Consider the following 26,296-nt stretch of genomic DNA (forward strand, 5'->3'; position numbering starts at 1 on the left):
TCTGTTAAAACCGCGTTTGGGTCTTCACTCAAGTTCATAACAAGAAATTAACAGTAAACATTACACTCACAGAAGTTTCAAAAGAATAAAGACAGTGTTGTAACGATGTACAAATGGTTAAAGTACAAAAGGGAAATGAATAAGCATAAATATGGGTTGTATTTACAATGGTGTTTGTTCTTCACTGGTTGACCTTTTCTTGTGGCAACAGGTCACAAGTCTTGCTGCAGTGATGACACACTGTGGTATTTCACCCAGGAGATATGGGAGTTTATCAAAATTTGGTTTGTTTTCGAATTCTTTGTGATTCTGTGTAATCTGAGGGAAATATGTGTCTCTAATATGGTTATATATTGGGCAGGAGGTTAGGAAGTGCAGCTCAGTTTCCACCTCATTTTGTGGGCAGTGTGCACATAGCCTGTCTTCTCTTAAGAGCCAGGTCTGCCTCCGGCGGCCTTTCTCAATAGCAAGGCTATGCTCACTGAGTCTGTACATAGTCAAAGCTTTCCTTAGGTTTGAGTCAGTCACAGTGGTCATGTATTCTGCCACTGTGTACTCTCTGTTTAGGGCCAAATAGCATTCTAGTTTGCTCTGGTTTTTTGTTAATTCTTTCCAATGTGTCAAATAATTATCCTTTTGTTTTCTCATGATTTGATTAGGTCTAATTGTGTTGCTGTTCTGGGGCTCTGTGGGGTGTGTTTGTGTTTGTGAACAGAGCCCCAGGACATGTTTGCTTAGGGGACTCTTCTCCAGGTTCATCTCTCTGTAGGTGATGGCTTTGTTATGGAAGGTTTGGGAATCGCTTCCTTTTAGGTGGTTGTAGAATTTAACGGCTCTTTTCTGGATTTTGATCATTAGCGAGAATCAGCCATTATTTGGTGTTCTACGTTGTACACGGAGGATATTTTTGCAGAATTCTGAATGCAGTCTCAATTTGGTGTTTGTCCCAATTTGTGAATTCTTGGTTGGTGAGCGGACCCCAGACCTCACAACCATAAAGGACAATGGGCTCTATAACTGATTCAGTATTTTTAGCCAGATCCTAATTGGTATGTTGAATTCTATGTTCCTTTTGATGGCATAGAATGCCCTTCTGCCTTGTCTCTCAGATCATTCACAGCTTTGTGGAAGTTACCTGTGGCGCTGATGTTTAGGCCAAGGTATGTATAGTATTTTTGTCTGCTCTAGGGCAACGGTGTTTAGATTGAATTTATATCTGTGGTCCTAACGACTGGACCTTTTTGGAACACCATTAATTTGGTCTTACTATGATTTACTGTCAGGGCCCAGGCCCACCTTGGTTGGTGACAGAAGTACCAGATCATCAGCAAACAGTAAACATTTGACTTCAGATTCTAGTGGGGTGAGGCCGGGTGCTGCAGACCTTTCTAGTGCCCGTGCCAATTTGTTGATATACAGTGCATTGAGAAAGTATTCGGCCCCCTTGAACTTTGCGACCTTTTGCCACATTTCAGGCTTCAAACATAAAGATATAAAACTGTATTTTTTTGTGAAGAATCAACAACAAGTGGGACACAATCATGAAGTGGAACGACATTTATTGGATATTTCAAACTTTTTTAACAAATCAAAAACTGAAAAATTGGGCGTGCAAAATTATTCAGCCCCTTTACTTTCAGTGCAGCAAACTCTCTCCAGAAGTTCAGTGAGGATCTCTGAATGATCCAATGTTGACCTAAATGACTAATGATGATAAATACAATCCACCTGTGTGTAATCAAGTCTCCGTATAAATGCACCTGCACTGTGATAGTCTCAGAGGTCCGTTAAAAGCGCAGAGAGCATCATGAAGAACAAGGAACACACCAGGCAGGTCCGAGATACTGTTGTGAAGAAGTTTAAAGCTGGATTTGGATACAAAAGATTTCCCAAGCTTCAAACATCCCAAGGAGCACTGTGCAAGCGATAATATTGAAATGGAAGGAGTATCAGACCACTGCAAATCTACCAAAACCTGGCCGTCCCTCTAAACTTTCAGCTCATACAAGGAAAAGACTGATCAGAGATGCAGCCAAGAGGCCCATGATCACTCTGGATGAACTGCAGAGATCTACAGCTGAGGTGGGAGACTCTGTCCATAGGACAACAATCAGTCGTATATTGCACAAATCTGGCCTTTATGGAAGAGTGGCAAGAAGAAAGCCATTTCTTAAAGATATCCATAGAAAGTGGGGTTTAACGTTTGCCACAAGCCACCTGGGAGACACACCAAACATGTGGAAGAAGGTGCTCTGGTCAGATGAAACCAAAATTGAACTTTTTGGCAACAATGCAAAATGTTATGTTTGGCGTAAAAGCAACACAGCTCATCACCCTGAACACACCATACCCACTGTCAAACATGGTGGTGGCAGCATCATGGTTTGGGCCTGCTTTTCTTCAGCAGGGACAGGGAAGATGGTTAAAATTGATGGGAAGATGGATGGAGCCAAATACAGGACCATTCTGGAAGAAAACCTGATGGAGTCTGCAAAAGACCTGAGACTGGGACGGAGATTTGTCTTCCAACAAGACAATGATCCAAAACATAAAGCAAAATCTACAATGGAATGGTTCAAAAATAAACATATCCAGGTGTTAGAATGGCCAAGTCAAAGTCCAGACCTGAATCCAATCGAGAATCTGTGGAAAGAACTGAAAACTGCTGTTCACAAATGCTCTCCATCCAACCTCACTGAGCTCGAGCTGTTTTGCAAGGAGGATTGGGAAAATATTTCAGTCTCTCGATGTGCAAAACTGATAGAGACATACCCCAAGCGACTTACAGCTGTAATCGCAGCAAAAGGTGGCACTATAAAGTATTAACTTAAGGGGGCTGAATAATTTTGCACGCCCAATTTTTCAGTTTTTGATTTGTTAAAAAAGTTTGAAATATCCAATAAATGTCGTTCCACTTCACGATTGTGTCCCACTTGTTGTTGATTCTCCACAAAAAAATACAGTTTTATATCTTTATGTTTGAAGCCTGAAATGTGGCAAAAGGTCGCAAAGTTCAAGGGGGCTGAATACTTTCGCAAGGCACTGTACATGTTGAAGAGGGTGGGGCTTAAGCTGCATCCCTGTCTCACCCCACGGCCCTGTGGGAAGAAATGTGTGTGTTTTTTGTCTATTTTAACAATACACGTGTTGTTTGTGTACATGGATTTTATAATGTCTCATGTTTTCCCCCAACATCACTTTCCATCAATTTGTATAGCATACCCCCATGTCAAATTGATTCCTTCCATCTATAGCATTTCTTAATGTTACTCAGTTCCTTTGGCTTTGATGCCTCATGACTGAGTATTGCTCTGTTCAAATAGACTGTGATTTTGCTCGGGTCTGATAGGGTCTCTCTCGCTCCTCTCTCTCTCTCTCTCTCTGTGTGTGTGGACGAGTTGAACTATTCTTGTGGGAACCAGAAGACCCCACAAGAACATTAAACAAACAAAAATTTGACCAACTGGGGCCTCACAAGTCAAATGCTATTTCTAGGGGGTTTAGGGATAAGATTAGAATTAGTGGTAGGGTTAGAATTAGGTTTCGGGTTATTGTTATGGTTGGGCTTTCGGGTTAAGTTTCAGGTTAGGTTTAGGTGATTAGGGAAAATAGGTTTTTGAATGGGACTGAATTGTGTGTCCCCACAAGATTAGTTGTACAGGACCACACTACTGGTCAAAAGCTATTGAACACCGACTCAAGGGTCTTTTGTTATATTTTACTATTTTCTACATTGTAGAATAATAGTGAAGATGTCAAAAGGATGACACAACACATATGGAATCTTGTAGTAACCAAAAAAGTGTTAAACAAATCAAAATATATTTTATATTTGCACACTCTTGGCATGCTCTCAACCAGCTTCATGAGGTAGTCACCTGGAATGCATTTCAATTAACAGGTGTGACTTCTTAAAAGTTCATTTGTGGTATTTCTTTCCTTCTTAACGCCTTTGAGACAATCAATTGTGTTATGACAAGGTGGGGGGGAAGTATACAGAAGATAGCCCTATTTGGTAAAAGAGTCCATAGTATGGCAAGAACAGCTCCAATAAGCAAAGAGAAATGACAGTCCATCATTACTTTAAGACATGAAGGTCAGTCACCAGGGAAAATTCCAAGAACTTTGAAAGTTTCTTCAAGTACAGTCGCAAAAACAATCAAGCGCTATGATGAAACTGGCTCTCATGTGGACTGCCACGGGAACTGAAGACCCAGATTTACCTCTGCTGCAGAGGATAAGTTCATTAGAGTTACCAGCCTCAGAAATGGCAGCCAAATAAATGCTTCACAGAGTTCAGGTAACAGACACATCTCAACATCAACTGTTCAGAGGAGACTGCGCGAATCAGGCCTTCTTTGCTGCAAGGGAAACCACTACTAAAAGATACCAATAATAATAAGAGACTTGTTTGAGCCAAGAAACACGAGCAATGGACATTAGACTGGTGGAAATCTGTCCTTTGGTCTGGAGTCCAAATTTCACTGTGTCTTTGTGAGATGCTGTGTAGGTGAACGGATGATCTTCGCAGGTGTATTTCCCACCGCAAAGCATGGAGGAGGAGGTGTTATGGTGTGGGGGTGCTTTGCTGGTGATTTATTTAGAATTCAAGACATACTTAACCAGCACGGCTATCACAGCATTCTGCAGCCATATGCCCTCCCATCTGGTTTGGGCTTAGTGGGACTATCATTTATTTTTCAACAGGACATTGACCCAACACACCTCCAGGCTGTGTAAGGGCTATTTTATCAAGAAGGAGAATGATGGAGTGTTGTATCAGATGACCTGGCCTCCACAATCCCCCGAACCCAAATCCAATTGAGATGTTTTGGGATGAGTTGGACGAAGGAAAAGCAGCCAACAAGTGCTCAGCATATGTGGGAACTCCTTCAAAACTGCTGGAAAAGCATTCCATGTGAAGCTGGTTGAGAGAATGCCAAGAGTGTGCAAAGCTGTCCTCAAGGCAAAGGGTGGCTATTTGAAGAATCTCAAATGTTTAACACATTTTTGGTTACGGCATGATTCCTTCCGTATGTGTTATTTCATGTTTCACTTTTATTCTTCAATGTAGAAAATAGTAAAAATAATGAAAAACCCTTGAATGAGTAGATGTTCTAAAACTTTTGACCGGTAGTATTTGTGTGTGTGTGTGTGTGTGTGTGTGTGTGTGTGTGTGTGTGTGTGTGTGTGTGTGTGTGTGTGTGTGTGTGTGTGTGTGCGTGTGTGTGTGCGTGTGCGTATAATTGTGTATGTGGGTTTGTGTGTGTGGTCTCCAGAGTCCACGGCTGGTGAAGGTGGTGGAGGACGTCTCCCTGGATTTCAAATTGGTCAGTCCAGTGGATGTATGTAAAAAAGTGGCACCAGGGATGGAGTCCACATTCAATGTCCTCTTTACACCTCAGGAGAAAGAGGTACTGTCAACACAAAGACATTTTTTAAAATCATGGCAACACACTTAACAAACAGTTGGAACACTGTAATAAACCTTTTGTCACGGCTTTCGTTGTGGGAAGGAGGAGCGGACCAAAATGCAGCGTAGCGGGGAGCAGCCATCGGAGGGCTGGTGTGTGGAGGTGGCACAGGATGGGCTAGACCGTGAAGGCGTACTGGAGATATTGAGAGCAGTGCTGGCACAGGACATGCAAGGCTAGGGAGGTGCACAGGAGGCCTGGTCTGTGAGGCTGGCACCAACTTCACCAGCCGACTAACACGCACCTCAGGACGAGTATGGAGCGCTGACCCAGCTGCCATCAACACGCTCGACACGCTCCGTCGGGTGAATTCCATACTTAAAGCACCAACATAGCAACTCCCTCATTACTCTCTCCTCCAATTTCCCCATTAACTCCTTCACAGTCTCTGTTTCGCTCACCTCCAACATCGGCTCTGGTTCTGGTCTCCTCCTTGGCTCCTCACGATAAACAGGGAGAGTGGGCTCAGGTCTGACTCCTGACTCTGCCACACTCTCCCTGAGCCCCCACCCAAGAAATTTTTGGGGCTGACTCTTGGGCTTCCATCCGCTTCGTCGTGCTGCCTCCTCATTCCGGCGCCTCTCCGCTTTCTCCACCTCCAGTTCTTCCTTGGGGCGGCGATATTCTCCAGGCTGAGCCCAGGGGCCTTCTCCGTCTAATTCGTCCTCCCATGTCCATTCCTTTTTTTGTTGCTCCTGCTGTTGCTTTTGCCTGTTACCACGCCGCTTGGTCCTGTTGTGGTGGGTGATTCTGTCACGGCTTTCGTTGTGGGAAGGAGGAGAGGACCAAAATGCAGCGTAGTTTTGATTCATTTAATTTAATAAGGAAACTATACATGATTAAACTAACAAAATAACAAACGTACGAAAACAGCCCTATCTGGTGCAAAACACAGAGACAGGAACATTGAAACCCAGGCTACCTAAATATGGTTCCCAATCAGAGACAATGACTAACACCTGCCTCTGATTGAGAACCATATCAGGCCAGACATAGAAATAGACAAATGAGACATCCAACATAGAATGCCCACTCAGATCACACCCTGACCAACCAAAACATAGAAACATACAAATAAACTACGGTCAAGGTGTGACACCTTTACGTTTTATTTAAATGCTATGGATCAAATCAAAAGAGTTTTAAACTTTATTACAACTTAATTCAATCTATTGATGCTCATAAAATGTCCTCTATCTGATTTCAAAGGAAAACCTGCTTTCTTTTGTTCTGAAAATTCCTGAAAGAAATGTAGGCCTAGTTATGAAACCAGTCTCATTCATAACATTTGGTCTGAATGAAAGATTGCAATTCTTCAGATTTCCTATTCAGTAATGACAACCCGGTGAAACATTAATGACAAAGCTCATATTCCTTGTTAATGTGCCTCTGCACTGTAATTCTATCAGAGTGTGCTTTGATGAGCATGAGCGGAAATGTTTCCACTACCGCCTACCCTCTCTCCATTAGCTTCCATTCTCCAGGCTCTTATATGGCTTGGTAATCTGCTTTGCTTTGTTTGCACATGAATACAGAGTGCTGTAGCTATACTATAGCAGTGTGTGTGTGTGTGTGTGTGTGTGTGTGTGTGTGTGTGTGTGTGTGTGTGTGTGTGTGTGTGTGTGTGTGTGTGTGTGTGTGTGTGTGTGTGTGTGTGTGTGTGTGTGTGAGAGAGAGAGAGAGACTCAGGGTCCTTGGCAACATAATCAGGCCTTGAAGCAACTCATCAGTATGGAGACAATAGTGAGCGATGAGGTCTGTTTGGATGACAGCTTCTCAAGGAAAAAGCATACTTTTCTTAATGTTATAATGATTTGAACAATTGGGGCAGCAGTGAACCTTCAGTTATGCATGTGTTATATAGTAACTAGATGTTCCCGATCAGGACCTTCATGCACCACTTGAGGCGCAAGCCATTAAACAGGAAGTACATAAGAAACTGATCAAAGTTGAATCTGGAGTCTACCTCCGTTGTCCTTGTGAATTTTTAAAGTAAACTCTCTTGGATGGCATGGACCATTCTAGACTTCCCTTACCAGCTGCACTTCTCTCTGTGCCCTGTGAAGTGCTCCTCACTGCAGACCTTGCTAGTGCGCAACATTGTGCAAAAGTGAGGCCCAGTTCCAACTTAGCACACACAGGTGAGATATGATCTATGCTAGGAGTCTATTCCAGCCTCTAGTCTGTTCTAGTCTAACCTATGCTAAACCAACCAATCCTGCCTGTTCATGCCTTTGTTCTGTCAAGCCCTTTCTCAGTGTAGCCCCCTCCATTGATGTCAGTGAGAGCATGCAGGTGAGGGTGGACTTCCTTCCCAAGACTGAAGGAGACCCCAACGAGGAGCTGCTGCTTCACTACTATACACATGCAAGACCATTACTCTAAAGCACCAGCTACGCCACACAGGTTTGGCTAGCAGAGATTCTGTATCTTCTGGAACTTTTAAATGGTCAGGTAAACATTCGGCATTATACAGATGTTACCCACGCATCTATACTCTACAACCATCTACAAAATTCTCCCTACAAAGTATAAAACATACTCATTATACACCCCTCCCCAGAATCCCAACCGATAGACCAACTCACTTTGCAATAGGCTAGCACACAAGTACTAGCTCTACACTAGTAAGTTACTTTACAGAAACACATGAACGCACACGCTCATGTTACATAAGTATTTTTGCATAAAGATAATCAGCTATATCAAGTGGAGTGGAACTAAAAGGATGAATCTGTTTACCATACATTCGCTGTGAACACAATAATAAAATATCCCCTCCCTAATGACCCTGCAGCAGGAATGGTAAAACAGTGCTAATCATTTCAGGAGCATTTATCCACACAGTCTTTAATCTCTGCTCTTTCACACAGGTTGCACCTAGAATAGAGGGAAAACACCCTCTATGCATATCCTATTAACAGATTTATGAGTGTGGATGGCTGGGGGTGAGGGTGTTATCTGCTCCTACAGCAGTGTGCTCAGCCCAGTTAAAACGGGCTTTATCAGCCCCTGGAGACACTTCTCTCTTGATTTCTTTGTGTGATTATATTAGTTAATGGTTTGAGATATTGATAGAACTGCTTTCTTTTCCAGCCGGACTGTAAATGGATGTGCATTTTTCTTTTTTAATTAGAGCTCTTAAACTGTCCTACGTTTGTGATTGTGATGATGATGAGTGTGCTGGAGAAGTGACCATGTGGAATTCAGAGGTGATTGCAGTGTTAATACAATTTGAAAAAAAGTGTTTAAGCTACGGTGAAATCCAGGGTTGATGGAGGATATAGAGTAGTCCGCTTTATCACTTAATCATTGTGACAAGTCTTTGGTAGAAATTAAATTCTTTCACAGTATGTTATGTTACAGTTTTATTAAAAAATCTATTAAATCGTTTTTTCCCCTCATCAATCTCGACACAATATCCCATAATAACAAAGTAAAAACAGGTTTTAGACATTTACATAAGTATTCAGACACTTTACTCAGTACCTTGTTGAAGCACCAGTGATTACTGCCTCAAGTCGTCTTGGGTTTGACGTTATAAGCTTGGCACACCTGTATTTGGGGAGTTTCTCCCATTCTTCTGTGCAGATCCTCTCAAGCTCTATCAGGTTGAATGGGGAGCATCACTGCATAGCTATTTTCAGATCTCTCCAGAGGTGCTTGGTCAGGTTCAAGACTGATGTTTTTATACCTGGTTTGCATACCCATTCTTGGCTTAGCATTTACTGATATTTATCATCATTTGGAACATTCAAACTAGGCTATAGGCTATGTGTGCAGCATGCATGTGATAAATAATAAACATAATCATTTTGTAATAATAGCCACTGCCGGGGATGATGGGCCACTGACAGGGATGATGGGCGACTGACAGGAATGATGGGCCACTGGCGGGGATGATGGGCCACTGACGGGGATGATGGGCCACTGACGGGGATGATGGGCCACTGACAGGGATGATGGGCCACTGACAGGGATGAAGGGCCACCGACAGGGATGATGGGCCACCGACAGGGATGAAGGGCCACCGACAGGGATGATGGGCCACTGACAGGGATGATGGGCCACTGACAGGGATGATGGGCCACTGACAGGGATGATGAGCCACTGACAGGGATGAAGGGCCACCGACAGGGATGATGGGCCACTGACAGGGATGATGGGCCACTGACAGGGATGACGGGCGACTGACGGGGATGATGGGCCACTGACAGGAATGATGGGCCACTGACGGGGATGATGGGCCACTGACGGGATGATGGGCCACTGACAGGGATGAAGGGCCACCGACAGGGATGATGGGCCACTGACGGGGATGATGGGCCACTGACAGGGATGAAGGGCCACCGACAGGGATGATGGGCCACTGACGGGGATGATGGGCCACTGACAGGAATGATGAGCCACTGACGGGGATGATGGGCCACTGACGGGATGATGGGCCACTGACAGGGATGAAGGGCCACCGACAGGGATGATGGGCCACTGACAGGGATGATGGGCCACTGACGGAATGATGGGCCACTGACGGGGATGATGGGCCACTGACGGAATGATGGGCCACTGACGGAATGATGGGCCACTGACGGGGATGATGGGCCACTGACGGGGATGATGGGCCACTGACGGAATGATGGGCCACTGACAGGGATGATGGGCCACTGACAGGGATGAAGGGCCACTGACGGAATGATGGGCCACTGACGGGGATGATGGGCCACTGACGGAATGATGGGCCACTGACGGAATGATGGGCCACTGACAGGGATGATGGGCCACTGACGGGGATGATGGGCCACTGACGGGGATGATGGGCCACTGACGGGGATGATGGGCCACTGACGGGGATGATGGGCCACTGACAGGGATGAAGGGCCACTGACGGAATGATGGGCCACTGACGGGGATGATGGGCCACTGACGGAATGATGGGCCACTGACAGGGATGATGAGCCACTGACAGGGATGAAGGGCCACCGACAGGGATGATGGGCCACTGACAGGGATGATGGGCCACTGACAGGGATGACGGGCGACTGACGGGGATGATGGGCCACTGACGGGGATGATGGGCCACTGACAGGAATGATGGGCCACTGACGGGGATGATGGGCCACTGACGGGATGATGGGCCACTGACAGGGATGAAGGGCCACCGACAGGGATGATGGGCCACTGACGGGGATGATGGGCCACTGACAGGGATGAAGGGCCACCGACAGGGATGATGGGCCACTGACGGGGATGATGGGCCACTGACAGGAATGATGAGCCACTGACGGGGATGATGGGCCACTGACGGGATGATGGGCCACTGACAGGGATGAAGGGCCACCGACAGGGATGATGGGCCACTGACAGGGATGATGGGCCACTGACGGAATGATGGGCCACTGACGGGGATGATGGGCCACTGACGGAATGATGGGCCACTGACAGGGATGATGGGCCACTGACGGGGATGATGGGCCACTGACGGGGATGATGGGCCACTGGGATGATGGGCCACTGACGGGGATGATGGGCCACAGGGATGAAGGGCCGGAATGATGGGCCACTGACGGGGATGATGGGCCACTGACGGAATGATGGGCCACTGGGATGATGGGCCACTGATGGGGATGATGGGCCACTGACGGGGATGATGGGCCACTGACGGGGATGATGGGCCACTGACGGGGATGATGGGCCACTGACAGGGATGATGGGCCACTGACAGGGATGAAGGGCCACTGACGGAATGATGGGCCACTGACGGGGATGATGGGCCACTGACGGAATGATGGGCCACTGACGGAATGATGGGCCACTGACAGGGATGATGGGCCACTGACGGGGATGATGGGCCACTGACGGAATGATGGGCCACTGACGGGGATGATGGGCCACTGACGGGGATGAAGGGCCACTGACGGGGATGATGGGCCACTGACGGGGATGATGGGCCACTGACGGGGATGATGGGCCACTGACGGGGATGATGGGCCACTGACAGGGATGAAGGGCCACCGACAGGGATGATGGGCCACCGACAGGGATGATGGGCCACTGACGGAATGATGGGCCACTGACGGGGATGATGGGCCACTGACGGAATGATGGGCCACTGACGGAATGATGGGCCACTGACGGGGATGATGGGCCACTGACAGGGATGATGGGCCACTGACGGAATGATGGGCCACTGACGGGGATGAAGGGCCACTGACGGGGATGATGGGCCACTGACGGGGATGATGGGCCACTGACGGGGATGATGGGCCACTGACGGGGATGATGGGCTACTGACGGGGATGATGGGCCACTGACAGGAATTATGGCCCACTGACGGGCATGATGGGCCACTGACGGGGATGATGGGCCACTGACAGGAATTATGGCCCACTGACAGGGATAATCAAATGGCCAGGGGTGGTTCCAAAACCTCTGTGGGCCAGTGGGCAGCCCTGTATGTCAAGCCCGAGTGTGTGTGCATGTGTTTATGTGCGTATAGTCGTGTATGTGGGTTTGTGTGTGTGTGTGTGTGTGTGTGTTTGCCTCAGGTGGTGCTTGGTGCTCTGCTGTCTCACTGCATAAACATCCAGGTCTACTGAAGGGCAGCAGCATTAACGTTTTATAAAGTGCTCTGCTCTAAAATACCACTTTAGGCCCATCAGTTGAATATCATTTTTAATTTAGCACCTTTCCCTGTCTCCTTCTCATCCATGTTTCAGATTAAGCTGATCTGGAGGTTACGCTCTGGAGTCAGTGAATGGAGCCTGCCAGAGAGCAGCCTTACTGCAGGCTCTCACTCTCATATTGGGACTTCAAACTTACATTTCTGGGCAGAAAGTCATAAGTATTTTGTCAAGAAGTACCGGACAAGTAGTACATGTTTAACCCATGAACATATAATTTTAACCATGGAAAATTTTTGGCAGTGGTGGGATGCATTTATCTCTCTGATGTTACTGTACATACAGTGTCCATCTATTCTAATCAATCAATCTATTGATGTATTAATTTGCCCTCGAGAAACCCTCATCTTGAACACATTTACATATTGTACATTTTATTGAACTGTAGCTGATGCGTCACAAATGAGCTTCCTTTGCTCAAGGGTGTGACTGCTAGTTACTGAGATTCAATATGATAACCATCTCGTTAGATATGAATCCAGCTCCCCAGTCACTGCTATGTCATTTTCCTAAAATCAACACAATAATGAAAACAGGGGTCAGGTTGCTATCTTTGCTCCTGCCTGAATACTTGGGTGCTAGGTGACAGGAGACAAGAAATGGTACTCTCTCCTGTTCTTTTGATGTGCTAGATAAAAACCAGCAACAATATTCACACAGGAAAAAAAACTCAATTCTGGTGAGAAATGCTATCATTGGGTTCAAGACAGGCTACCTTTGCAATTGGAATGAATGAATTAGTTATAGTCTTATCGCTGCTCATATTTACTTTTTTTGTGTGTTTATTTAGGAACAAAGAGACAGTTACTTGATGAGTTTAGCCCAGACTCTTTTAGGAAAGCACAGGAGCTCTCTCTCACACACACACACAGGCACAACCACGCACACACACACGCAGACACGCACGCACGCACACACACACAAACACACACACACACACACACACACACACACACACACACACACACACACACACACACACACACACACACACACACACACACACACACACACACACACACACACACACACACACACACACACACACACACACAGTCTATTGTCAAATGCAGCATGGACAATCAAATGGAGAACTTTCAGCAGTAGTATCAGCTGAGGTTAAAATATCCTCTGCATAGCCTGGAAACTGATGGCTGTACAGAATTAATCTCTTGAGAAAATGAGATGATGAAAGCATGAGATTGGCTTGAGCAGTGTAGGAGAGAGGCTAATGTTCCTTGCCTGTCAACAGTTGTCATAGCATCAGGATGTCAGCGATAATTATGGTGCCTTCATTCCCCCTCTTTTCTATTCTCTTTTTTTGTAGGACATACAAGTATATCACAGCTTTATTGCACTGACATATGATAATGTAGAAATATACAGTTTTTTTCGATTGCGAAACGACAGTGGGCACAACTGGAGTCACATGTGCAAAACTCTAACTACAGTCTGCACTACCAACAGTCACCTGAGCTAAACAGTTCACATCACCTGCAAAACTCATTCCAAGCAACACAACTATTAACACATGGCTCAAAACACGCTCAGTGCAGCCAAACACTATGCACAACCCTCACTGAGATAACACACACTGTCACTCAGAACACACTGAGAGTAAAAACACTAGCATCAAACACCAATACAGAAAATACAAACTTTTCATCTTTACAGTTTGAACAATTTCAGTGACTTCATACAAAGTAATATTTTCTTCAATGAAAAGAGTGACATTCTTTCACATGATTTATTACATTTTTTAGAACATAATTCTTTAAGGTAAATGAAAATTAGCAGTTTGCTTCAATAGTCTGTAGTAATTTACGGAATTACAGTAATGAGAAAAAAAGGTAGAAACTAAAAGTACATACTGTAATTCGAACAAATAATTGAGGGGCTAATCCTGCCTCTCTCTAGCATCAGGCCACAGGTTTTCTTCAACATCACATCTAAAGTTTTCTCTTGCCATGCACCTGGGGAAGAACCTTCTGGAGTGCCTTATCCATCCCTGGCAGTCCTCTAGACTCGTGTCCTCACATCCGGCACGCATGGCTTCCAAAAGAGACATTTGGTCATGTGGGTGGTGACCAAACACTTTCCACCTCCAGGCAGAGAAAAACTCCTCTATTGGGTTGAGGAAGGGTGAATATGCAGGCAGGTACAAAACCATAAATCTGTGATGTGCTGCAAACCAATCTGTGACAGCTGCAGAGTGGTGAAAAGCAACGTTATCGCAAACTATGACAAAACTTGGGGGTTTCTTACTGGCTCCCCCTGTTCTGCTGGCACTAGCTGAGCATAGAGCTGTTCTAGGAAAGCTATAAGCCTTTCTGTGTTGTATGGGCCAATGAGTGGTGTGTTGAGAAGCAAACCATCATTGGCCATTGCAGCACACATGGTGATATTTCCCCCCCTTTGGCCTGGAACCTCCACAGTGGCCCTTTGACCTATAACATTCCTTCCTCTGCACCGTGTTTTGGCAAGGTTAAATCCAGCTTCATCGATAAATACAAATGAATGTGGTCTTTCCAGTGCTTCCACCTCCATTACTCTCTGAAAAACAGTAAGTGCACAGTTTTACTGTAGAAATGCTAGTGTTTTTTTTTACTGTAAATATTTTGTATAGCTGTGTACGTAACCTCAGACGTCTTACCTGGACATATTGGTATCTTTGCTCTTTTACCTGTTCACTGTTTCTCTCGAACGGTACAGTGTATAACTGTTTCATTGTAACTTGGTGTTTCTTTAGGACTCGAGCAATAGTTGTTGTGCTGACAGAATTAACATTTTCAAATATATCATTATCAGCCAGCACTCTATCTTGAATCTCCCGCAGTTTTATTGCATTGTTGACAACAACCATGTCAACAATAGCATTTTCCTGCGCATCTGAAAATATTTTTCCTCTTCCCCCTGTTGGGGGCAGCCTTTGGGTCCTGTTGTAAAAATATATTTTACAGTCAAACTTACTGTAATATATATCTGTGTAAATATTCTATAATTGCAATACAAAATAGATTCCTGTAATGTTTTCATTTACTGTAAGGCTGTAACTCTCACCTGTTTGTATGATGGAAAATTCACATTACAGATGCCACTGTGGATCTTTGCAGATTGGGTTGCACCCTCAACCCTGCCTCTCTCAATGAGAGACCATGATTCACGACATGGTCTATAAGTGTAGCCCTTATTTCATCTGAAATAACAGCTCTTTGTCTTCTTTGTCTTCCTCCACGCATCCGCCCTCTCCCTGCCATCCTTCTCCCTCCATGAACCCATCTTCCTTGTTCCATTTCCAAAATGAGTCTTTCTGAGCTCTACCTATATATACTGTAATATGTGTGTGTGTTCACTAACAAGTCTAAAACAAGACACCTGCTTAGCCTTTCAGCTGAAATTGCAATCAGCAGTGTTTGAAAGGCACAAGGCTGAAATCTATTCCGTTTTGAATGTGTGGTTCACAGTTTTGACAGCAGTGTGTTAGCATTTGAACAAAGTGCTGTAAATCCACAGTGTTGTGCAGGTTGTGGTTAAAGTCATGGGATAAGTGTGTAGAGTTTTGAAAACTGTGTTCAAGCAATGAAAAACGAACTAGAGTTTGGTCCACATGAACTGCTGCTGTGCAGACTGTAGTTAGAGTTTTGCACATGTGACTCCAGTTGTGTCCACTGTCGTTAAGCAATCGAAAAAAACTGTAATATCAATTCTATAGGCTTCAGGCATGTTTGTCATTATGCACTGAGTGTACAAAACATTTAAGAACACCCCTCCCCCTCCTCTTTTGCCCTCAAAAGAGCCTTCATTTTGTCGGGGCATAGACTTTAAGTGTCAAAAGTGTTCCTCAGGGATGCTGGCCCATGTTGACTCCAATGCTTCCCACAGTTGTGTCAAGTTGGCTGGATGTCCTTGGGTGGTGGACCATTCTTGATACACATGGGAAACTGGTGAGCGTGAAAAACCCAGCAGCGTTGCAGTTCTTGACACAAACCTGTGCGCCTGAAACCTACTACCAAACCCCGTTCAAAGGCACGTAAGTATTTTGTCTTGACCAGTGACCCTCTGAATGGCACACATACACAATCCATGTCTCAATTGTCTCAAGGCTTAAAAATCCTTCTAAAACCTGTCTCCTCCCCTTCATTTACACTGATTGAAGTGGATTTAACAAGTGACATCAATAAGGGATCATAGCTTTCACCTGGATTCACATGTTCAGTCTATGTCATGGAAAGAGCAGTGTTGTTTTAAGTGTATATTTTCTCTAGAGATGCAATTAACCATCCATGGTTCCTCCTGGGACAACACTGAGTTATTTATCTGGGCAGCAACTATAGTAGCTAGCTTGCTTACCCACCTTGCATTGTCCCTGCATCCCAACAGAGTGCTTTCAGTGAATTCTCACAGTCTATCCACTGTAATACGTCTACTTCGGTGTTCAACAGGAGAACTTGGTGGATCAAATACAAAGTGGATAGATTTATGAGGTTGCGACATTGATACGAATGTCTTAATGAAAAAGCTTCTTATCCCTGGATGTTGTCCTTCATCTGACTTGATCTGAGACACCCATTTCAGAGACAAACTGTCAAGCCAATCCTTCATAGTAAGTTCTTTGAAGATATTTTTTAATTAGATAATTTTACTTTACTGTATGACCTAATCTGCATCCCTCATTTTGCAGATAAAAGATGCATGGTTACAGGAGGTGTATATAATGGCTTAAGTACATGTATTGTTCTTTGACTAATATTTTAAAGGGGTAGAGTACTGTAGAGTACTGTAGGCTTTACATCATTTTTGATACAGATGGACTGTTTTCCAGCATTGGATTTAGGTATACTGTAGTCTCAGGCTTCTTATTGGAAAACAAAGCCTAAATTGCTTGTTATTTCAATTTCACTACCTGAATTATTTACTCACATTTGTGGAATAAGGGCAAGGAAATCCACAGGGACAGTTGACTTGACTACAGACTGGTCCCACTGGGTGGACTACAAATTACTAATGAGCCTGTTGTGGAACTATCTTAAAAGACACAACAACATGTTTTTTACTACACAATTCAAGTGTGAGTCTGTCTGTCTAGCCTGTCTGTCTAGCCTGTCTGTCTAGCCTGTCTGTCTAGTCTTTCTACCTAGCCCGTCTGTCTGTCTGTCTAGCCTGTCTGTCTAGCCTGTCTGTCTAGCCTATCTGTCTAGCTTGTCTATCTAGCCTGTCTATCTAGCCTGTCTGTCTAGCCTATTTGTCTAGCCTGTCTGTCTAGCCTGTCTGTCTAGCCTATATGTCTCGCCTGTCTGTCTAGCCTGTCTGTCTAGCCTGTCTGTCTAGCCTATCTGTCTGGCTTGTCTATCTAGCCTGTCTATCTACCCTGTCTGTCTAGCCTGTCTATCTAGCCTGTCTGTCTAGCCTATTTGTCTAGCCTGTCTATCTAGCCTGTCTATCTAGACTGTCTATCTAGCCTGTCTGTCTAGCCTATTTGTCTAGCCTGTCTGTCTAGCCTATCTGTCTAGCTTGTCTATCTAGCCTGTCTATCTAGCCTGTCTGTCTAGCCTATTTGTCTAGCCTGTCTGTCTGCCTGTCTGCTATCTGTCTGTCTAGCCTATCTGTCTGGCCTGTCTATCTCTAGCCTTTCTATCTATCTAGCCTGTCTGTCTAGCCTGCCTGTCTATCTATCTAGCCTGTCTATCTGCCTGTCTGTCTAGACTATCTATCTAGCCTGTCTGTCTAGCCTTTCTGTCTAGCCCGTCTATTTGTCTAGCCTGTCTATCTAGCCTGCCTGTCTATCCTATTTGTCTAGCCTGTCTATCTAGCCTGTCTGTCTAGACTGTCTATCTAGCCTGTCTATCTAGCCTGTCTGTCTAGCCTATTTGTCTAGCCTGTCTGTCTAGCCTATCTGTCTAGCTTGTCTATCTAGCCTGTCTATCTAGCCTGTCTGTCTAGCCTATTTGTCTAGCCTGTCTATCTAGCCTGTCTGTCTAGCCTATCTGTCTAGCTTGGCTATTTAGCCCGTCTATCTAGCCTGTCTGTCTAGCCTGTCTGTCTAGCGTGTCTGTCTAGCCTGTCTGTCTAGCCTGTCTATCTAGCCTTTCTACCGAGCCCGTCTATCTAGCATGTCTATCTAGCATGTCTGTCTAGCCTATTTGTCTAGCCTGTCTATCTAGCCTGTCTGTCTAGACTGTCTGTCTAGCCTGTCTGTCTAGCCTGTCTGTCTAGCCTGTCTGTCTAGCCCCTAGCCTGTCTATCTAGCCTGTCTGTCTAGACTGTCTGTCTAGCCTCTCTGTCTAACCTGTCTGTCGAGCCTATCTGTCTAGCCTATCTGTCTAGTTTGTCTGTCTAGCCTGTCTGTCTAGCCTGTCTGTCTATCTTGTCTGTCTAGCCAGTCTGTCCAGCCTGTCTGTCTAGCCTGTCTGTCTAGCCTGTCTGTCTAGCCTGTCTGTCTAGCCTGTCTGTCTAGCCTGTTGTCTAGGGTATCTACCACAGTTGGTCAGTCAGTCAGTCATTGATGCAATGGTAAAGACTGTTCATGTGCACTTTCAGTATGTGTTTACTCAGTGCATTCTCCAAGGAACCAGGACTCAGATGCCCCCCTCCTCCTCCTCCCTCTCTTGCTCTGTGGAGCCGAGGGACATTTAATTTGTTTGTAAATCTGCAGTAGGGCTTCTCTGTTACAGGTTTATTCTTATTGATGGATTTAGCGCATTTGGCCTTGAAGAAAATATGAATAATGTTAAATGTGACTATACCGTTGTGGATAAATTGTAGTAAGAATAATAATAATAAAGCCTATTAGATAATCATCCACATCATCACATTGGGTTTAATTGTATTGTATTACTTGAATCTAACACAAAACTCATTTTGGCTAAATAAAGTTTGATGGCTGCCTAGTGCTTCCTGCTTGTTTAAATCCAGGATGCAATTTGAATACCAGGCTATTTAATTTGGGGTTCAATTGTGTCTTGGTTCACTCGTTAGGGTCAGATTGGGATCTCTGCTAAAGCACCATGGTTCTGTTTTGAATGTATCCAAACTAGCCAAACAAAACAAAATGCTCAAAGTATTTACATATTCCACAGGCTGATTTTTGCATTGTTTTTCTGTTTTCATTCTGTAAGCTGACTGCTCCGGTGGGAATCATGTGTTTTGTGTCACTTGGTCCAAGAGAGACTCTGTAATTGTTGTGGATGGCTCAGACAGAGTATAGCCTACCTGTCATGCTAATCCAACAGCGCCATCTCCATGACCAATTATGAAGCACCGACCAATAGTAGCCCACTGGCTAGACAAGGGTTTCTGAAACTATGGGCCCTGGTGGAACCTGTGCATGTGAGAGGTGAGTTGCAGTTATGAGAATCTATCATCACACAGTATTTTTTTCTTAATTTGTGTCTTTGGATAACGATTTGGGTCATGGGAGGATGGTCAATTTCTCATTTGGGTCTCGCATAGAAAAGGTTTAAGAAACACTAGACTACTAGACTACTGGGCTAGACTATAGCATCACATTTGTGGCTTTGCCATAAAGTCCTGACAGATAATGAACTGTTTAGAAAATAGGGCTGGGAATTGACAGGGACCTCGCGACACTTCGATACTGTCATTTTATTGCAGCATACCACCCTGCATTCCACTGCTGGCTTGCTTCTGAAGCTAAGCAGGGTTGGTCCTGGTTGGTCCCTAGATGGGAGACCAGCGGCTGCTGGAAGTGGTGTTGGAGGTCCAGTAGGAGGCACGCTTTCCTCTGGTTTAAAAAATTGCCCCATGGCAGTGATTGGGGACATTGCCCTGTGTAGTGTTCTGTCTTTTGGATGGGATGTTAAACATGTACCCTGACTCTCTGTGGTTGCTAAAGATCCCAATGTACTTACACTTACAGTATCGTAAGAGTGTCCTGGCTAAATTCCCAATCTGGCCCTCATACCATCACCGTCACCTAATTACACAGAGAGACAAGAGAGAGCCATGAGAAAACAAGTTTTCATCAGTCATGGAATAAATTTAACAAATTTGCTCCTAATTTAAAAAGAAGATGGTGAAAAAACTATAAAGGAAAAATACTGGAGTTTTGGTACAGGTACAGCTAAACCAAAACTCAAAAACAATATCCTGAAATGTAACTGTATCAATTCCCCCCCCCCCCCCCCATTACTAATAGAAAAGGCCTGTATTTTAGAATCTACCCACATGTACTTTTGACGTTCTACATACAGTGTATGTACATTGCCCAGCTACAGTACTCTTAATGAGTTGTTAGATAATCCAGTAGCTGTGTGTGTCTGTTGTTTCTCCTCCAGGGAGGATGTTTACATCAGTCTGTGTGGAGTGTCTACAAACGTGAATGTGAGGCTGGCTAGGAACTCTGTCATAGTGGAGACAACCTACATTTCCATGGCCAACCATAGCTCAGTCTCCATAGTGAACAGGAGTGATAGTATAGTCCACTATCAGTGGAAGAGATGTGCCACTGAACAGGAGGAGGAGCAGCAGAAGCTAAGGTGGGATGTCCGTTCATGTTCATCTCCATGATGTACATCCCAATGTAAACGTGATCAACACATCAACATACATTGATTTACTGTAAAACAAACATCTAAAGTGACCCTCAGCTAATGGATCATCAGAAAAGCTTGATTGTCGGTCCAGATCAACGCCTTTGTATGTAGCCTGTTTAGATGCTCCTCTGTCTTCATCCCCTACTCACTCTCTCTCGCTGTGGATCTCTCTGCTCTGCCGTGAATCTAGGTTCTGTTCCGAGCTGCAGCAGGAAGAGGAGGATGAGATGGATCAGTTCCTGACAGAGTGTGACCCAGACCCCACTCCACGCAGACCCCACTCCGCCTGTCCATGCTCTCATGCACCTTCCAAGACCGACGCAGGCAGCTGTAGGAGAAACGGCTGTCCTTCTCAGACAACTACATCATAGTGGAACCTCTGGTGTGCTATGTAGAGACGGGATGGAGGGAGGATGGGGGCATTTTACTGTGAGCTGATAGCAAATGTTCTCTTATAGGGAGTCCAATGGTTTATGGTACAGTAGCTTTGGTGCCCATGCCCATTGACCAACAGTCTAAACAAACTTAATGTGTTTGTCTTAGCTTATGGTCTAATGCAGGCTACGCTACAGTACACAGTATCACCAAGGCTGAATTACATGATACCTAATCACCCTCTGGGATTATAGACTTTACTCAGTATGTGAGTCACAAAGTGCATGCAAAGTGCATTTAAGGGATATTTTTCTCAAATGCCATCATGTTTTTTTACACAGCAGTAGCTCGGCCAACTTGCATACCAAAATCCTCCCATAGTATCCTCATGCTTATTTGGTTTGCCCTGTAATCCCTAAGGAAACTTTAATAACTAATTTCAGGGTTGCACTTTATCGCATTATACCCTGTACCAATATTCTGTACCAACCCCTATAACTCAGTGTGGTGTCTGCAGTGGTTGGGCGTAGGCCTTTGTTTTCCCGTTGCCTGGTTCACACCTCCAGCCTCTGGTGACAGTGACACATCTGTCTCCGTGGAGTACTCAGCTGTGGTAGAAGACAAACTTTAGCACTTTGATGAAATAACTCCAACCTTTAAAAACACATTTAAAACTCTCTCTGCATATCATTTTGCCATGCAGCTAGCAGTGAGTCACTGCTCCACAGCAGCTATAAAAGTCCCCTGGATATTCCTATATTCAATTTCAGATTTTTCATCCCAATTTGTGTTGAATGTTTTTGTGTGGCAGTGTGTGTGAGCACTTATGAGTAGCCATATGTTCAGCATTCACAGACACAGAGGGAGACTGCCCTTGCTGAGTCAGAGGCGTGGCCACTTGGATCACTTCAGCCTCTAACCTGATCTCACCTGCTGTCTCGGAGTCTGACCGTTGGACTGAGATGCCCCTGGGGAGACAGCCACTCATTCTCTCATCCATCCTGACACCCAACTCTCCCCAGATATTTGTTAAGCACACTATGTCCTCAGGGAAGTCTCGCCAACATTTGCCCTTGATGTCTCACTCTCCTGTCTGGTCATGTGGTTTTGTGTCAGAGAGTTGGAAAGGAAGAGTGGAAAACAAACACAGACACCCTCCAAATAAAGCCAAGCCTCCCAAAGACAAACTCTGCACCCAAGTATTCTGTATAGCACCTTGAAGAGGTGTGCTCTGTCAGCACAGAGTGAGGCCAGAACCCCACTGTTACCCTAAGGCAAACTTGTCCTTCTGCTCTCCAGAGGTCTGCTGATTATGCTTACATTAGTGTCTTTCTAAGTACTACATTAACACCCAGCTGCTTTTCTTTTCCCTGGATGACTTGATCTATTTGGACAGAAGCTTTATCTTTCATCAGACATAAGTTGTCTTTGATGATAAAGAATAATACTTGGATTATGGGAGTATTATAATATATAATTTTATATGACACTGAATACAGATAAACTCAACATGTAAAGTGTTGATCCCATGTTTCATGAGCTGAAATAAAATATCCCAGAAATGTTCTATACGCACAAAAAGCTTATTTCTCTCACATTTTGGGTACATATTTGTTTACATCCCTGTTAGTGAGCAGTTCTTCTTTGCCAAGATAATCCATCCACCTGGCAGGTGTGGTATATCAAGAAGCTTATTAAACAACACGATCATTATACAGGTGCACCTTGTGCTGGGGACAATAAAAGGCCGCTCTAAAATGTGCAGTTCTGTCAGATAACACAATGACACAGATGTCTCAAGTTTTGAGGGAAAGTGCAATTGGCATGCTGATTGCAGGAATGTCCACCAGAGCTGTAGCCAGATAATTGGATGTTAATTTCTCTACCATAAACCGTCACCAATGTTGTTTTAGAGAATTTGGCAGTGAGACACCTGGACAGCTGATGAAACTGTGGGTTTGCACAACCAAATAATTTCTGCATAAACTGTCAGATACCGTCCTCACCAGGGTCTTGACCTGACTGCAGTTCGGCATTGTAACTGAATTTAGTGGTCAAAGCTCACCTTCGATGGCACGCTGGAGAAGAGTGTTCTTCATGGATTCATTTCAGTTTCAACTGTACAGGGCAGATGGCTGACAATGTGCATGGCGTCATGTGGGTGAGCAATTTGCTGATGTCAATATTGTGAACAGAGTTCCCCATGCTGGTGGTGGGGTTATAGTATGGGCAGACATAAACTACGTACAATGAATACAATTGCATTTTATCCATACACACCAGACATGTCCCCCATTGAGCCTGTTTGGGATGCTCTGGATTCACGTGTACGACAGCATGTTCTAGTTCTGTGTCCCTCGTCATGTGAAATCCATAGATTAGGGTCTAATTAATTAATTCCAATTGACTGATTTTCTTATATGAACTGTAACTCAGTAAAATCTTTGAAATTGTTGCATGTCACATTTATATTTTTATTCAGTTTATAAACCAAGTAGTTTAGCTCCTGGATGCTGATTGGCTGAAAGCCATGGTATATCAGACAATATACCACAGATATGACGCAAAACTATATTTATGTTGGTAACCGGTTTATAATAGCAATAAGGCACCTTGCAGGTTTGTGGTATATGGCCATACCTCAGGCCTTATTGCTGAAGTAGTGTATATCACCAGCATTATATCATTGAGCTACTCTACACTTGACAAATTAAAAATATACAACATCTTACTTACATGACAAAGACAAGCTATGCCAGTTTCTACACCAGCAGGATATCAGTAATCATGTTTGATACTGTAAGAGGCATAGTGTTTAAGGTAGCCTTTCTGTTGCTTGCAGGAGGGGGACATTTGGCCAAACACCACTTCAGATGTCAACATCATTTTCAAACCACAGGAAGCCAAGATCTATTAGCAGATGGTCTACTTTGTCATTACAGGTGAAGAGTTTGATCAGATTGGATCAGATTTTAGTAGAGAATGCTCAGGGATTGACTACTTGCTGAAGCAATAACAGTGACTAATAATGTAGAATCCAATTCTAAAGAGGTCACAAGCAGAAAGTGTGATGAACAGCAATGAAATGAAACTTTGATGAGAAAGCCTCTTAGATTTCTATCCTCTCATACTAAGAGAGAAGTTGTTGGTTGTTTTGCATTTGGTATCCATCTGTATTTCCACTTCCGGAGGTCAGATTTCCATTCATTTCCATGTCTGACAGGGTTTAATGGGCATGTGGTGACCTCAATAACACATCATTGAGAGTAGATGTTTTTCCCTTATGGCAGGGTACAGTATGTGTATGTTTTTCTTTATCTACACACCGGTGAGTGGCAGATGTGCTTGATTCATGCTCATCTGTTTGCACATTCAGTGTGTTTATTTAATGTGCCTATGTGTTCCCTGTGCTCTTCATCATCTAGGCCATGAGTCTTGCCTACCTCTATGAATAAAGGCCTCCAAGCACAGCTATGAGACACTTAACCTTAGTTAAGAGATGCCCGGTAGTAATAATATACACAAACAGCTAAGGCCAAAAACACAAAAACAATTGACACTTAAATACACTGAATAAGAATGACAGTGTTCTGCTATATAGCGTGGATCCAGTTGTTCAGCTCACCACAACTGAGACTCATAACATACAGAGTCTCAGCTGTTATAAAGATGTAATACAAGAGCAGCTGTGAGAGAATCTCCTGTAATAAGACGCGGCTCACATCAAAATAAATCACACTACTGCAGCCGCTAGTCAGCAAATGCTTAATCATTGAATAATTGAAGTATAATTGTGATAACTGTTAGTCCTATAATAGAACAGCACCTGGCAGGCACTGTTTGAATTCACTGTTCGGTGAATTATTTAAAGTCTGCCTGCCCAGTCAGCCCCTTTAGTTTCTAGGGGATATGTGGCAGCTTTACTGTAATAACCCAACGCCCTGTGAAACTGGTTCTCACAGACAAAAAAGACTGTTGGGTCATGTATTGCCAGATAATGTGTTTTACAGAATCTATCTTTTCAGTGGCAGCAAACAATTGTAGATAAAACCATGCAATATACACACATTTCTACTGCAGTACACTTACAGTAGGCTAAATGGGAATTCTGATTTGATCAAATCTTATGCATTAGATAGAAAACAAATGGTACTTGGTTAATCATTCTTACATTTACAGTAGATTGGTTTTCACTACAAGTATTCTCTCCCTGGTTCTCAGGTGCTGCTTCTATCCAATAAGGGTCTCATTGAGAGCGTGGCAGGCCCCAAGGCCCCCTTTAACCTGGTTCATCCCGGCTCAGCGTTTGTCCAGTGTTTCTCCTTCAGCCCCACTAAGAGGATGGTTCCCCCTCAATCAATCAATCAAATATATTTTTAAAGCCCTTCTTACATCAGCCAATGTCACAAAGTGGTATACAGAAACCCAGCCTGAAACCCCAAACAGCAAGCAATGCAGATGTAAGCACAGTGGCTTGGAAAAACTCCCTAGAAAGGCAGGAACCTAGGAAGAAACCTAGATGTGTCTCTGAGAGGTGGCCAGTCCTCTTCTGGCTGTGCCGAGTTGAGAATATAACAGAACATGGCCAAGATGTTAGATGACCAGCATAGATGACCAGCAGGGTCAAATAATAATAACATTCACAGTGGTTGTAGAGGGTGCAACAGGTCAGCACCTCAGGAGTAAATGTCAGTTGGATTTAGAGACAGCAGGTGCGGAAGAGAGACAGAGTTGAAAACAGCAGGTCCGGGTCAATGTAGTATGTCCGGTGAACAGGTCAGGGTTCCACAGCCGCAGGCAGAACAGTTGAAACTGGAGCAGCATCATGACCAGGTGGACTGGGGACCGCAAGGAGTCATCAGGCCAGGTAGTCCTGGTGCATGGTCCCAGGGCTCAGATCCTCCTGGAGGGGAGTGAGAGGGAGAGGAGAGAGAATTAGAGGGATCATACTTAAATTAACACAAGACACCGGATAAGGCAGGAGAAATACTCCAGATATAACAGACTGACCCTAGCCCCACCGACACATAAACTATTGCAGCATAAATACTGGAGGCTGAGACAGGAGGGATGATGATACCCCGGACAAGGCCAACCAGGCAGGATTAAGGGATTTTTTCAAACCACCAATTTACTAACCTGAGACAAGGCTGAGTATAGCCCATGAAGATCTCCCCCACGGCACGAACCCGAGGGGTGCACCAAACCCGGACAG

General features: G+C 44.5%; 1 pseudogene; it reads left to right on the plus strand.

The window, feature by feature from the left end:
- LOC135508824 (hydrocephalus-inducing protein-like) overlaps positions 1 to 26,296 on the plus strand; it is a 108,636-nt pseudogene that overhangs the window by 39,230 nt on the left and 43,110 nt on the right.

This window comes from Oncorhynchus masou, chromosome 22 (genome assembly GCF_036934945.1).
Source record: "Oncorhynchus masou masou isolate Uvic2021 chromosome 22, UVic_Omas_1.1, whole genome shotgun sequence".
In the NCBI taxonomy this organism is placed as follows: Eukaryota; Metazoa; Chordata; class Actinopteri; order Salmoniformes; family Salmonidae; genus Oncorhynchus; species Oncorhynchus masou.